The sequence below is a fragment of the Mesocricetus auratus genome, unplaced genomic scaffold, assembly GCF_017639785.1.
Source record: "Mesocricetus auratus isolate SY011 unplaced genomic scaffold, BCM_Maur_2.0 Super-Scaffold_100018, whole genome shotgun sequence".
Taxonomy (NCBI): Eukaryota; Metazoa; Chordata; class Mammalia; order Rodentia; family Cricetidae; genus Mesocricetus; species Mesocricetus auratus.
The window spans coordinates 5,241,492-5,257,633 of NW_024429199.1; positions in this window are offsets into that span (position 1 = coordinate 5,241,492).

Here is a 16,142-nt window from a genome sequence, read left to right on the forward strand (position 1 = left end):
TTTTTTATAGTTTTTGCATGTATGTGCTTGCATATGTTTGTGTGTATGTTCTACATGCATTTTCTTGGTTTTTATTTTGTTTTTGGTTCTCTGTTTGTTTTGTGTTGCTCTGATTTGTTCTCTAAAGAAAAACAGAAGGCATGGGTTTTTGGATGAGTGGGGTGGTGGGGAGGATTGGGGAAGAGACAGGGAGGAAAAACCATGATCAGAATCTAATGTAAGAAAAATTACTTTCAGTTAGAAAAAATGCTAGCATCCTTGAAACTTGGTAACATTTAGAAAAACATGCGCTACTAGCATTATTGTTCATTTACACGAAAAAAATTCTTGCAGATATAATCTAGGCATCCAGCCTAACACTGGTTTTTGACAGGCCATCCAAACTTCACACTGAAAAGAGAAGGAATAAGTAGCACCTTATTAGTACTAATGATTGCATGACTAATACAAAAGCAATCCTACTTGAAATATGTTCCTTTCTTGATGTGACTAACATGAATTGCAGGCACTGAGCATCTTTGATACCATGCTTTTTCCTGTTGTATTATCTTAGTCCCGAAAGCATGTCAGGATACAAGGAAACAGACTTCCTTAGGACTGGGGAGATAGCTCAGTAGTCAGAAACATTGACTGATCCAGAGGACAAAGGTTCAATTCTCAGAACCCAAGAAGATACTGACAACTGTCTGTAACTCAAGCCCCAGTATATACAACACCATTTTCTTGCCTCTGAGGGTAGCAGGCATGTAAATGTTATAAAGACACACACATGCAGACAAAAAAAAACCCATAAACATAAATAATATAAATAAAATAAGTTTTAAGAAGTTAGTATCACAGACACAAGTCAGGTACCCCTTGTGATGATTTCTTTATAACTAAAAAAAGAACTTCGCATTTTCTTTCCTAGTGAAATGTTTAAGATGAAGAGTATCAAAGGTTTCCTTTAATTAATGGCTCTGTTAACTGTGTTGCAATTTTTTTGGCACTGTCACAATGATGATGAATATAAATAGGAAATCAAGCTTCAAGACATTAACAGTATCTAAAATGTAACAAAAATAGAAAATAATGAGCTAAAGAACAGATAGAGATAATTTTTTTTCTGATTCAGAAAGCATTTAGGGCCAGGTGCTGGCTTTGTCTGTGAAAGCTCAAAGGGTCTCTGAATGAGTGAGTGGGACACTTGCCAGGTAGGAAACCAGAGCCAACACTACTTGAAGCAGCACATGGTGGACAATTGTAAAAACCTGCTATGGTTGCATGAGGAATGAAGAACCAAGAAAACAGAAAAACATAAGCACAAAATGATAGAGGCTGCCGATTTGTTGAAAAAGTTTTCCCATTTTCCCATTGTTCATGAGAGTGGAAGATTCCAGATGTTTTCATAGGTTCAGACTATAGAAAGGAGGCCTGAAAACCTGAGAGAATACACCCACAAAATCCAGGCCAGAGAGATGTCAGCAAAAGAAAAAATAGATAGGTAAAAACAGGAAGAACAGAACAAATACTGACACCCTCTCTAGTCTAAATATAACTGAAAACTAATGTTTCAAAATATCTAAATTTATTTTTTAAATCAATGAACATCTCATAAAATTAATTCCAGAAAAAATACAAAATACATTTAAAATATTTTTGAATAATTTACATTAAATATTTAAAGAGAAAAATGACAATGACTTCTTTTTAAGTAGAGCTGAGATTTTTAATAAAAACAAATAATTATTAGTAAAAAGAAATGTGTTGCTTTAATTGCAATTATCATAAAGAATCCAAACTCACATTTTCCCTAGGATCTTCACATTTAGTTTTTATATAAAGAGAAGCAAGTGATATCATAAACACCATCATTTCTTCATTCAATAATTTACAACTCAAAGGAAATTAAACTTTATCCCTTTTCTAGAAAAGACATGGTCTCTGGAGGCATTTTTAAAACCACTGCCAGATCTCCCTTAATTTAAAAAGAATGCCAATATATTCAATCATGTTTACTCTTGAGAAGTTATTCAACAATCAAAAATTGAAGGACTTCCCACAAAGAAAGTGGCCAAAACCAAACTCTTAAGAATTATTAGGGCCTTTTTTTAAGAATGCAGAAGGACAGTAACATACTGAAGGAAACTAAGGGTATTTGACATGTAATGCAACACAAATATCTGACTGAACCTTTAAATCAGAGAAAGAAAATGATGAAAAACTAGCAAGATATAAATAAAGCTTGTAATTCAAATTAAATGGACACATTATACAGAGAGAATTCCAGGACAGCCTCTAAAACAATACAGAGAAACCTTGTCTCCAAGAAAACCACATTAAATCCAAAGTACACATTAAATCCAAAGTATGAATTTTGTATAAATGTACAATAGAAATATGAGAATTTATTATATTGATAAATGATATTAAATTATGAACCGTTTCATAATCAGTTGAAACTTCACTAAGCCTCTAATCTTATGTACAGTTGCAAAATTTGATAGTTCCATAGGTAAGAATCTCCCACCCCTTTTCCACAGACCACCCAGCATACTCCTAACAGCATCTCATCTCCTTGTTACCATAACTTGGCCCACAACTCAGGTAGAATCGGCCTGCTACCAGAAGTCATACATACATCCAGAATATCAGGTAAGCTCCCAACCCCTGCCTGCATATCCTTTAGAGCCTGCTCAAAATATCCCCAACTGTTCCCCTCCTTACAACCAAATCCTGCCTACAACTGTAGCAGAAGCCCCTCCTTTACCAGTGGCCACATCTGTACCCAGAACTCCAGAGGCCATACTGGCACCCATAATCCCAGGTGGAATAGTCCTACTCCAGCAGAGGCACCCTGTCAAACCAAAGGACAAGGCAGCCATGAGAACTGCATGTGAAAGGACAAGCTGACCATGAGAATTTCAGATGAATTCAGCCAGAATATCAGAGAGGAACCGAAACCAACAGAAAAAAAGTACTCATCCAACAAAGACAAACTCAGAAAGCTACAGTAGATCTTTATGTAATTACCCAGAATCCAGATGCTTAGATGCCAGCAAAACAACATGACCAACAGTTAGGGCAATCTGTCTCTGTCAGAAATATTCCAACACAGGTGAAACAAAAGAAAGTTGCCTTAAAAACTATGAAGATGATAGAGGTCCTTAAAGAGGAGGTGAATGGATTCCTTAAAGAAACTCAGGAAAAGACAAGCAAAATTGGAGGAAGTGAATCAATTCCTTAAAGAAAGCCAAGAAAGTACAGAATAAAAAAAACAGAAAACCAAAACAAAGCAAAAAAAAAGTTGAAAGGAAATGAATAAAAGTTTAAGATCTGAAAATGAAATTGAAGCAATAAAGAAAACCAATTTGAGGGAATCCCGGAGATGGAAAATCTAGTTAAGCAAATAGAAATGAGAGATGCAATCATCACCAGCAGAATACAAGAGATGGAAGAGATAATCTAATGCATAGAAGATATGATGGGAGAAATAGATACATTAGAGAAAATGTGAAATATAAAAAATTCCTCATACAAAACATCCAGGAAAACTGGGACATGATGAAAAGACCAAACCTAAGAATAGTAAAATAGAAGAAGAAAAATAACAGCTCAAAGATCCAGAAAATATCTTTAACAAAATCATGGAAAAATTCAACCCAAAGAAGACATATAAAGGGATATAGATACAGCTGGACATTGGTGGTGCATGCCTTTAATCCCAGCACTCAGGAGGCAGAGGATGGCAGATCTCTGTGAGTTCGAGGCCAGCCTGGTCTACAGAGCGAATGCCAAGATAGGCTCCACAGCTACACAGAAACCTTGTTTTGAAAAAAATAGAGCATATAGGTATGTGCCTATAAAGGTATAAGAAGCTTACAGAACAACAAATAGGTTAGAAATGAAAATAAAATCCCCAGGCCACAAAATAATCAAAGCACTAAACATACAGAACAAAGAAAGAATATTAAATATTGCAAGGGCCAAAGGCCAACTAACATATAAAGGGAGACCTATTAGAATTACACTTGATTTCTCAATAGAGACTCTAAAAGTCAGAAAAACCTGGGGGCGGTGTCCTGTAGACTCCAAGAGACAACAGATACCATCCCAAACTACTATGTCCATGAGTCCAACTATACAGAAGATTCTAGAAGGAAACATCCAATCCAAGGATGAAAACACAAGAAATAAATAATCTTACACCAGAAAAGAACAAAAGAAAAGAGCACACACAATCACCACCAACAGCAAAATAACAGTAATTAGCAACCATTGGTCACTAATATCTCTCAATATTAGTAGACTCAATATTCCAATTAAAAAGCACAGATCAACAGAATAGATGCAAAATCAGGCTCCATCCTTCTGCTGCATACAAGAAACATACTTCAACACCAAAGACAGACATTACTCAGAGTTAAGGGTTAGAAAAAGATATTCTAAGGAAATGGATTAAGAAACAAGCTGGTGTAGCCATTTCAATATCTAACAAAATAGACTTCAAACCAAAATTAAACAAAAGAGACAGAGAAGGACTTTTCATATTTAACAAAGGAAAGATCCGCCAAGATGATCTCTTAATTGTTAACACCTACAGCCTAAACACAAGGCTATCCATATTTTTAAAGGAAACATTACTCAGTTTAAATCACACATTGACCTTCACACACTGATAGGGGATACTTCAATACCCTACTCTCACCAATGGATAGGTCATACAGACAAAAACTGAAGAGAGAAATACTGGAGCTAGCAGATGTCATTAACCAAATGGATCTAACAGATATCTACAAAACATTTTGCCCAAACATGAAAGAATATACCTTCTTCTAAGAAACTCTTGGAACATTCTCCAAAATTGACCACATACTCAGTCACAAAACAACTCTTAACAGATACAATAAAATCAAAATAGCACCCTGCATCCTCTCAGACAACCACAAATTAAAACTGGATTTGAGTAACAATAGAAACAACATAAAAACTAAAAACTCATGGAAACTGAATAACCCTCTACTGAATAACTCTTGGGACAAGGAAAAAATAAAGAAATTAGACTTGCTAGAAATCAATGAAAAGGAATATTATACAACATACTCAAACTTAGGGGACACAATGAAACAAGAAGAAATTCCATAGCACTAAGTGACAACATAAAGGAATTCCAGAGATTTCCTACTATGAACTTAAAAGCACACCTGAAATCTATAGAACAAAAAGAAGCAAGCTCACCCAAGGAGTAGATGTCAGGAAATAATCAAATTGAGAGCTGAAATCAATAAAATAGAAACAAAGAGAGCAATATAATGAATCCAAGACTTGGTTCTTTGAGAAAATTAACAAGATGGACAAACCCTTATCCAAACTAATTAAAGACATAGAGAGAATATCCAACAGATAGTGAAGAAATCCAAAGAACCACTAGGTCATGCTTTAAAATCTTGCACTCCAGAAAATTGGAAAATCTAAAAGAAATGGATGATTTTCTCCATAGATGTCAGTTACCAAAGTTAAATCAAGATCATATCAACTATTTAAAGAGACATATAATCCCTAAGGAAATAGAAGTCTCCCCATGCTCAGCAAAGAAAGGGCCAGAGCCAGCTTGTTTTTGCTCAGAATTCTACCAGACTTTCAGAGAATATCCAATGTCAGTACATCTCAAATTAGTTCACAAAATAAAAACAGAACGAACATTACCAAAATCATTTTATGATGCCACAGTCACCCTGATATCCAAAGCATGCAAACATATCACAAAAAAGAGAATTACAGACTAATTTTCCTAATGAGCATAGATACAAAAATACTCAAAAAACTTGGAAACTGAATCCAAGAACTCTTCAAAAAAGGTCATTCACCATAATAAAGTAGGCTTCATACAGGATGGTCCAACATATGAAAATTAATCAAGGTAACCCATGATATAAACAAACTGAAAGAAAAAAATATGATCACCTCAATAGATGCTGAAGAAGCCTTTGACAAAACCCAATACCCCCTTTAAAAAATCTTGGTGATATTAGTGATACAAGAGACATACCTAACCATAATAATGGCAGTTAGCAGCAAGCCTATAGCCAACATCAAATTAATTGGAGAAAAAAAATCAAAGCAATCCTACTAAAATCAGAAACAAGTTTACGCTGTCTCACTTTCTCCATATTTATTCAGTATAGTAATTGAACTATAATTACTATACTGTGGAGCAATAAGAAACCTGGAGATCAAAGCAATACAAATTGGAAAGGAAGAAGTCAATGCATTTTTATTTGTAGATGATATGTTAATATATATAAGCAACCCCAAAAATTCTATCAGTGAACTCCTACAGTTGATAAACACCTTTAGTGAAATGGCTGTAAACAAGATTAACTAAAAAGAAATTGCCAGTCAATCTATGTGCAAATAACACATGAGTTGTGAAAGAAATCATGGAAACAACACTGTCTTTGTTAGGGTTTTATTGCTGTGAAGTGACTCTGTGACAAAGACAAATATTTCTTTGTTTCTTTGCTTCTTTCCTTTCTTTCTTCCTTTCTCTCTTACCTTCTTTTTCTCTTTCTTTCTTTCTTTCCTTCTTTCTTTCTTCCTTTTTTAAGTTTTGCTTTTGTTTTGATTTGTTTTTTGAGGGGGTTTCTCTGTGTAAGTGTCCTGGAACTTGTTTTATAGACCAGGCTGGCCTCGAAATCACAGAGATCTTCCTGCCTCTGCCTCCAGGTGCTGAGATTGAAGTCATGGACCTACTCTCCTGGCTATGGTAACTCTTACAACAGAAAATGTTTAATTGTAGCTGGCTTCAAGGTTCAGTGGTTTAGTTCATTGCTGTTATGATGGGAAGCATGGTGTTGAGGAGGTAGATGTGGTCCTAGAGAAGGAGCCCAGAGTTCTACATCTGGATCCAAAGACAGCAGGAAGAAACCGTGACACAATGCCCAGAATTGAGTTTCTGAGACCTCTAAGCTCTAGTTATGCACCTTCTTCAATAAATCCACACCTACTCCAACAAGGCTCCACCTCCTAATTGTGCCACTTCCTATGGGCCTATGGGTGCTCTTTTTATTCAAACCACCACAATAGTTGTCACAATAGCCACAAATAATATAAACTATCTTGGGGTAAATCTAACCAAACAAGTGAAAGACTTGAACAACAAAAATGTCAAGTCTTTGGGGAAAGAAATTGAAGATACCAGAAGATGGATAGATCTGTCATGCTCAGGGATTGGTAAGGTTAACATAGTAATAATGGCCATGTTACCAAAAGCAATCTACAGAATCAATGTGATCCTTTTCAAAATTGCAACACAGTCCTTTACAGAACATTGCATAAAGGACAATACTCAATCTCACATAGAAAAACAAAACTTAGAACAATGCTATCCAATAATGAATACCCAGAGGTATCACCGTCCTTTATTTCAAGCTATACTACAGAGCGATAGTAATAAAATCTGCTTAGAATTGGCATAAAAACAGACACATTTATCAATGGAATCAAGTTAAAGACTCAGACATAAATCCACACACTCATGGACACCTGAACTTTTAGAAATAAGACAGAATTACACAATGGGAAAAAGAAAACACCTTCAACAAGTGGTGCTCATCTAATTGGATGTCAGCATGTAGAAGAATTCAAATTAACCCATATCTATCAACAAGCACAAAACTCATTCCAAGTGCATCAAAACCTCAACATAAAACTGGATACACTGACAGAAGAAAAAGTGAGTATTAGCCTTGAACACATTGGCACAGGAGACAATTTCCACAATAGAATACTGATAGAACAGGAACTAAGATTGACAATTAATTAATGGAACTAAAAAGATTCTGTAAGACAAAGGACACTGTCAATAGGGTAAAATGGCAGCCTACAGAATGGGAAAATATTTTCAGCAACCCCACATTTGACAGAGAGCTAATATCCAAATATATAAAGAACTCAACAAACTAAATAATCCTATTAAAATGAGATACAGAATTCCCAACAGATGAATCTCAAAAGACCAAAAATCACTTAAAAGATGTTCAATGTCCTTATCCATCATGGAAAAGCAAATTAAAAGTACTTTGAGATTCCATCTTTCACCTGTCACAATGGCTAAGATAAAAACCATAACTGACAGCTCAAGCTGGTAAGGATGTAGAGTAAAAACAACATTTCTCCATTGCTTGTAGATGTGCACACTAGTACAGCCATTATGAAAATCAATATGGGGGTTACTCAGAAAATTGGGAATTAATCTATCTCAAGACTCAGTTATACCACTCTTGGGAATATATTCAAAAGATGTCACATGCTACCACAAGGACATTTTATTTATAATAGCCAGAACATGATAATATTCTGTTTATAATAGCCAGAAAGTATCTAGATGTCTCTCACTCAAAGAATGGATAAAGAAAATGTGGTACGCTTACACAATTGAGTATTATTCAGTTGTTAAAAACAATGATATTATGAAATTGTCAGGAAAATGGATGAAACTAGAAAAGGTCATCCTGTTGTCCTGAGTGAGTTAACCCAGACCCAGAAAGACAAACATGGCATGTACTCACATATAAGTGGACATTGGTTGTAAATAAATGACAATCATGCTACAATTCAGACCCAGAGAGGCTGGGTAACCAAAAATAATAGAGAGTAACCAGGAGGGCTCAATTGGGGGAACACACAGATCTCCTTGAGAAGGGAAAAAGAATAGTGGTTATGGGAACAGGAGGGATCAGGCAGGTTTGGGAGGAACAGAGGGAGAGAATACTGGGGGAGAGGACTACAGTGAGGAGGATGTGGTGGGAAACTCCTTGGAATCTGAAAGTGACCTTATGATATCTCTTAGTAATGGGAGATACAGAACCAAACTGGCTATCTTGTGTAGCCAGGCAAGGCTCTTAACAGTTGGACTGGGACATCAATCCAGTCATAAAATCTTCAACCAATGATCTGTCCTGATTGAAAGATATACTGGGGTAATGGTGACACAGAACTTGTGGGAGTGGCCAGCCCAGGACTAGTCCAATTTGAGGCCCATGCTATGAGATAAAGCCCATGATGGCCATGAACCAGAAGCAGGACAGCCCAGAGACCTAGGACAGAACCAAACAGCTGGCAACAAACAAAAAAGTCAATGAAATGATCCCTAGTGATAGTCTGCTATACTCATAGATTGGTGCCTAGCCAAATTTTCATCAGAAGGACAACATTCAGAAACTGATGGGAGCAGATCCAGAGACCCACAGCCAAACACTTGGCAGAACCAGGAGAATCCTGCAGAAGTGGGGGCGTTAAGGATTGTAGGAGAGAGAGGGGTAGAGAACACCATGAAAACACAGCCCTTTATGGATCTGAGTTAGGTACTCGGTATATACATTACGGTTGTGTGACTAGGTGTTCCTGTGGAATTCCCAACAGTAAGAGTAGGAGAGTAGGGGACAGGTTCTCTGACTCTTTTACCTGTGCTTGGGATCCTTTTCCTCTTACTGTGTTGCCTCTTCTGGCCTTGACATGAAAGCACTTAGTCATATCTTATGTTTTTAGTCCAAGTTCAGTGCATATCCCTGGGAGACCATTTGTGTGTTTGTTTTGTTTTGTTTTGGAAAATGGAGGAGGAGTGGAGGAAGGAGAAGTTGTGGTCAGGATATAATGTATGAGAGAAGAATAAAGTAAAATTTTAAATTGATGATTCTTTTCTCAAAGAAGCATTGAGAACTATATAGCTTTTGAATTATCATTTGCAGAATAAGTAATGATTATTTAATTCATGTGTTTAAAAATTAGAGATCAAGAGTATTTATCCCCGGTATACAAATGGACTTTGGACTTTGGGCTCCCATCCAACAATGAGAGCTGCACTCTCACCCTGGACTCTTGGGGGAGGGTCTAGGCCCTGCCCTGGATGAAATGACAGACTATGGACAACCCCATGGAGGGCCTCACCCTCCCTGGGGTAATGAGGGGATATGGGGGGGGGTTAGTGGGAGGGCGTGGAGGAGGGGAGGGAAAGGGACCTGGAATTGATATGTGAAGCAACCTTGTTTCTAATTTAAACTTAAATTTAGAAATAAAACATGAAAAATAGAGATCAAACAGTTGTCTAATCTTTTAGAAGCACTGAGATGTAATTCTGCAGTTTTAGAATTTTGAAGAGGATATTTTGTTTGGCAAGGGTTCCTCTGGAAAACCATCACATCATTGTGCAATAATGTTAATGATATATTTCCATATATCAAAGAGAGTGATTTTGAATAACACATTATCTTTTTTGCCCTTCTTTATAATTCTATCATCAGGTACATGGTTCCAATAATATTGCTTCTAAAAAATTATATTAGCTTACAGTAGAAATATATAGCCTAGGTTTTCTAGTCCAGACTCAGGAGAGAACTCCATCAACACCTCCACACCATCTGGGAGCCTTCCATCTCTTCGTGATCAAGAAGCATGGTCCTGCTCCGGGCCATGATGTTCTAAGGAGACTCACACGTGCTACCCTGACTCCAAACAGAAAACAATGGCCCATCAGGCACCTTACAGAGCCAGACAGATGGGCACCGCTATGATGAGTATATGGGTGGAGTGGTATGAGACAGAAACAAAATGGTTCATGTCCTGTGGATAAAGGCATACATGAATAGGCAAAAGAGATGAGGATTGGGCTGAGGTGGGTGGTTTCACTGCCACCCAGGGCCATGGTAATATCCGAGCACGGTCTTCTGCTCGGTTTCATGACTGGATTCATAGCTCTGAAGCAGCTGCAGTCTCTGTTGATGTCTGTGACTCTTGATACCACTAAAGGCCGAAAGGATAGGGCTGTACAGTTGGTCTCATCCCTCATTGGCTGCAACACTAGGGAGAACTGGTCCTGCCTGTCACCAGCTGAAGCCCTCAGGAGAGATGGTGCTACACACCTCACCTGGGCAACTCAATGCAGTTGACCCTATTCACAGGGACCTGGTCAGGCTGGTTCTGAGGGCCTGAGAATGGGAGAGCAGGTGAAGTCCCGTTTGTCTGCCATGTGGTGGCATGACTGAGAGAAAGATGCTCTCCTCCCCTCACCGCTCAACATTTGCAGCAGGTGGGGGGCCTGATCCAACTCTTCACCAGTTGCAGCACTCAAGAGAATGGGCCTTGAACCTCTCAAGGGCAGAACAGTAGAGATGACCCTGTAGTAGCATGGGTGAGCCAGCTCTGAGGTCTTGAGCGGAGCATAACTGGTAACACCTTCCTGATCTGAGGTGTGTTGGTGAGAAGAAGGGAAAGATGTCCTTCCCTATCAGCCCTTCTTCTGGCAAGGGAGCAGAATATCGCTAAGAATCATTAACATTTATTTTTTCTATTAAGTCTTGTGACAAAGTTTCTGTATGACAGATGACAATGTTTATAATGCTTAAAGAGAAATGATAGAATGGGATCTACTTTATTCACACGGGAGAGAGAAAATGCAATATCAGACATGTATGAGTGCTACATTCACTAGGCAAAGAATATCCAAGAAACAAATGAGAAGTTCCCTCCTGCAGCACACAGGAATGGATGCAGAGACCCACAGACAGACAAGAGAGGGAGAGAGTCCTTGGGACACTCAGCTCTAAATGGGAGACCTCCATTAAAATCCCTTCCCGCATAGCTCAGGGAACCCATAGGAGAGGAATCAGAAAAAGCATAAAAGTCAGAGGGAACCGAGAACAGCAGGAGAACAAAGCCCTCTGAATGAGCTGAGCAAGGTCTTTATGAACTCACATAAACCAAAGCAGCATGCACAGGACATTCCCGGGTCCGTGTCACATCCTCTGTGGATATATTATAGCTTTCAACTTAGCATTTTTATGGGACTCCTGATATGTGAAGGACTGGGTCTCTGGTTCTGTGGCTGCTCTTGTGGACCTTCTCCTTCTGTTGGATTGCATCATCCAGCCTTAATGTAAGGGGTTTTGTTTTATTTTATTTTGTCATGTTTGGTTGCTATCTCTTAGACGCCTGTTCTTTTCTAAGGAGAGACAGAAAAGGAATGGATCTGGAGGGGAAGAAGGGTGGAGAGGAACTAGGAGAAGTAGAGGGAGAGGAAATTGCAGTCAGTATATATTGTATGAACAAAGAATCTATTTTCAATAAAAATAAAAACAAAAATCAATTTTAAAAACAAACAAGCAAACAAACAAAAGAAACAAGTGAGGAGAAACTGTGAGTACATGATTCATAATCCATGCAAATCAGACTGACCATGATAAGAATTCCTGAACTTTAGTTCAACAATTTAATAAGCTTTATCTATTAATGGTATCCATGTGAGGGTTCACTCTTACTATTTAAGATAATGATCCATATATTTAAACGAGAAAAGTTTGACTGAATGGACCTTGGTTGGGAATAATTATTAAATTAACTACTCAATTAACATTTGGCAAAAATTATTCAAATACGGGGATACTGGATGTATGAATACCACTCAAAATGTAATTTTGCATTCATTGATATATTTGTGTATTTTCCCTTCAATTCCTGACACTTTTTTTTTACTTTTCCTGGTATAAATGCTGTGCAACAAGAAAGGGATATTAAAAGTGAGCAAGATATAATATTTGGTTGTGCTTATAATTTTCAAGTTAATTCATGTTGTATATTTAATATTACAAATATTAGGCTGGTGAGATGATTTACCAGTTAGTAAAGCCATTTCCTATGCAAATGTAATATGCATTATCATATCATGGAACTCTAGGTGGGAGGAGACAATAGGATCCTGAGATTTGTTTTCTGACCTCTGCAATGTGCACCTACATACACATAAACACACACACACACATCACATATATACATAATAGTAATAAATGAAAATTGTAAACATAAATTACAAAGGTCCTTTTACTTCACAGTAAGTTACCAAAAGGATAAGAATTCTTGTAATTAATTGTTAAAGGATTATACTTTTCCTTTAAATGAAACATTTTTACCTTGATAGTAGTCCATAAAAATTAGAAAATCATTGCTCAAATAAAACTTATTTTACTTTAACTATATCTTTCCTCTTTTTGCTATATTAAAAGTTAAGAGTAAGTTGGGTAGTGGTACTCCATGCCTTTAATCACAGCTCTCAAGAGGCAGAGGCAGGTGGATGTTTGTGAGTTCAAGGCCTGTCTGGTCTACAGAGTGAGTTCCAGGACAGCCAGGGCTACACAGAGAAACCCTTTCTAAAAAAATATTCAACTCCAATAAGTTGAACTGTTACTAATGTTCTGATTTGCTTTCTAGCTCTTTAGCCTAATTGTATATCATACCTTCTCTATATAACCATAAATTGTTCTAGCAGGTGTCATATGTGAATGGAATTTGCAAACCTACACATTTGTCCCAATATTTTGACTTTGTCTATTTTCATCTATACAAACTGAAAAGTTATCTGTGGGCTTACAGCTCATAGTATTCACATCAATCTACATTTTATACTTTTTGAAGACTTATTGTTGAACTGCTTTGTCATATGATGGGGGATTTTCCTTCTGTTTATATGTTTCTCTTACTGGTTGATGAATAAAACACTGATTGGCCAGCAGCCAGGCAGGAAGTATAGGTGGAGCTACCAAGGGAGGAGAATTCTGGGGAGAGAAAGAGGAGCATCGAAGGAGAATGCCATGCAGCTGCAGAGAAGATAGGACATGCAGGGTGTTTTTTGGCAAGGTAAGGTCATGTAGAAATACATAGGTTATTAAGAGAGAGCTAGCCAGTAAGACGTCTAAGCCATTGGCCAAACAGTTTATAATTAATATAAGTCTCTGTGTGCTTTTTGGGGGCTGAAGGGCAGCAGGACCAGGCTGGACAGACACTCCTTCTACAGTCATAATTAAGTGGCTGCTCTTAATAGGACTGTGGGTGTGAGAGATGGTATGTCATTCCATCTGAAAATACAAAGGTGTGCTTTTTCTACAGGGACTATTTAACCTTGTCTACCAGTCCAATGACAAGGAGCTACTGAAGGGTTTTACATACCTAGTGAAGTTGAGAAGACTTTAGAGGACATTGAATTTAAAGGTCAGAGAGCAGGAGGATCAATGGTGTTGTACCAGCAATCTTGAGACATGGTGTTGATTTGAATCAAAAATTGAAAAAGACCAATGATCGAGGTCAAACCAATTATGCTACAGGAGCTCCCTTTTGCAACCTTGTTTATCTGCTCAAGTACCCACTTGACTAGGTGAATATTAATAAATAATTCATAGTTAAAGTAATAGAACTATCAAAGTTCATCCTTTCTACATAAAAATTCAAGAGTGTGACTATACATTAACAATAAATATCAGGAAACAGTTTTAAAATCCTATTAAATATATCTATGTGGGAGTGCAATCTCACTTGCTCAATAATCAAGTTGAATATTAATGTCACCCTGATGTAGCTTCATAGATACACCAAGAAAAATGACCAAATGTCTGGGATTCACATAGCCCATTCAATTCAACACACACAATTAGCTGTATCATAAAGTCAAAAAATGCCACGTATACCACAATACATATATCCAAGCTACAAATAAAAGGGAATATACTCATATTCAAATACCCAATTTCCTTTCATATGGAAATGAAAATAGTTTTAGGAATGTCAGAGGGCCAAGTCTTTGTCATATTCTCATTAAACTATCCTGTTTCTTTCTTGGACCCTGTTCTCTTTTCCTGTGTTATGTCACAATCAGTCTATCAGTATACACTTCTGAAAATTCTCACAGTATGTCCACAGTGGCTCAACATTTTGGCTTCAGCTATAGACCCTTCATCAATTGCCTTCCCGCAGCTCTCACAAACCATTTTATTCAGTGTACTGCACATTTTTGCAACACCAGTATTGAAGGGTAGCTTGCTGCTGTTGCTACGTTCTGAAAAATGTCCATAGCAGACATCATTTGCCAGCAACTGCTGTTCTGCACTATAATAGTGAAGAAAACGGGCTTGGGATTGCATGGCCTTGGCTTTAAACACTGGCCCTGCTACTTAAAATTTGCATCACTATAGAAAACAAAATTAATCACTCCAAGCTTTAGTTTTCTCACCTGAAAACTGCACTATTTTAGACTTGCAAATTTGGTATGATACTGAAATGAGGAGATGAATATTAAATATTTAGCCCAATGCTCAGTAGAGAGTAAAAAGAATCTTAGATGCTATGAAGCATTTTTTTATTTTGGCAATTAATGGCTGCTGTTAGTACTTTCTCTTTGTTGCTTCAGTTCTAGAAGAGTGTTTATATAGACCACTCTAACTTTGGCAAGAACAGAATGGCTTCTAACCAGGGTACTCATTAAGCCCCATGCAGCATTTTGACTCCAGTTAGACTTTGGGGCATAAGAAAAAACTAGCAAGCAACTCCCTGTCTTGTGGGATGGGCCAAAGGCTTAGTCTTTAGTGATTGTTTATTCTCTTCGTAGGGAAGAGTAAAAGGAATTACCATCAAGCAGACATGAACATGATTGGGCCACACTGTTAAGAACTTTCTACTTACTAAATTAACTCATCTTTTTATCCATATATTTTTATTTAACTTTTTACGCATGTCAATTTCAGTGTTTTTTATTTCTAACATGGAGATGAGTGTTACAGTGTTGCTGTGAGAATGAAATGATATAGTGCATGCAAAAAGAACCTCACTGCTTGGGCAGGTAGTTACCATGAAAGTAGACTGTTTGATTTTAAAACTAAATTGGTATGAATTTGATACTGATTGCTTGCAAGATTCTTTAAGTTTTGAGACAATTCTAAGGACATGAAGTCTATTTGCCCAGTCAGAGTGAGCATGAGAGACTATCTGAAGAGTAGGTAAGTGGTCCTCAGTCACAGTTCACCTAAACAGTAAATCTGTGACTCAAATGTCTGCCCATGTGCTTCTCAGTGTGTTCTCTCCTCGCTTGCATGTGAACACTGGGCAATTACCCAGTTTTAGGTGAACTTGTACTTGTTAGGGGAGATTAGCACCTGCAAAACTTTTGGTTTCAGGATTCTTTCATGGCCATCAAATTATTAACCATATAACAACCAGATCTTGGTTTTCAATATTGTTGTCTAGAAAAGGAACCAGGTTCTTTGAATACATAACTGATTGTAAGATTCAGGCAAGAAATATGTATGGTGAGACCACATCTTGTAATATCAGAGAACAATAAAGTG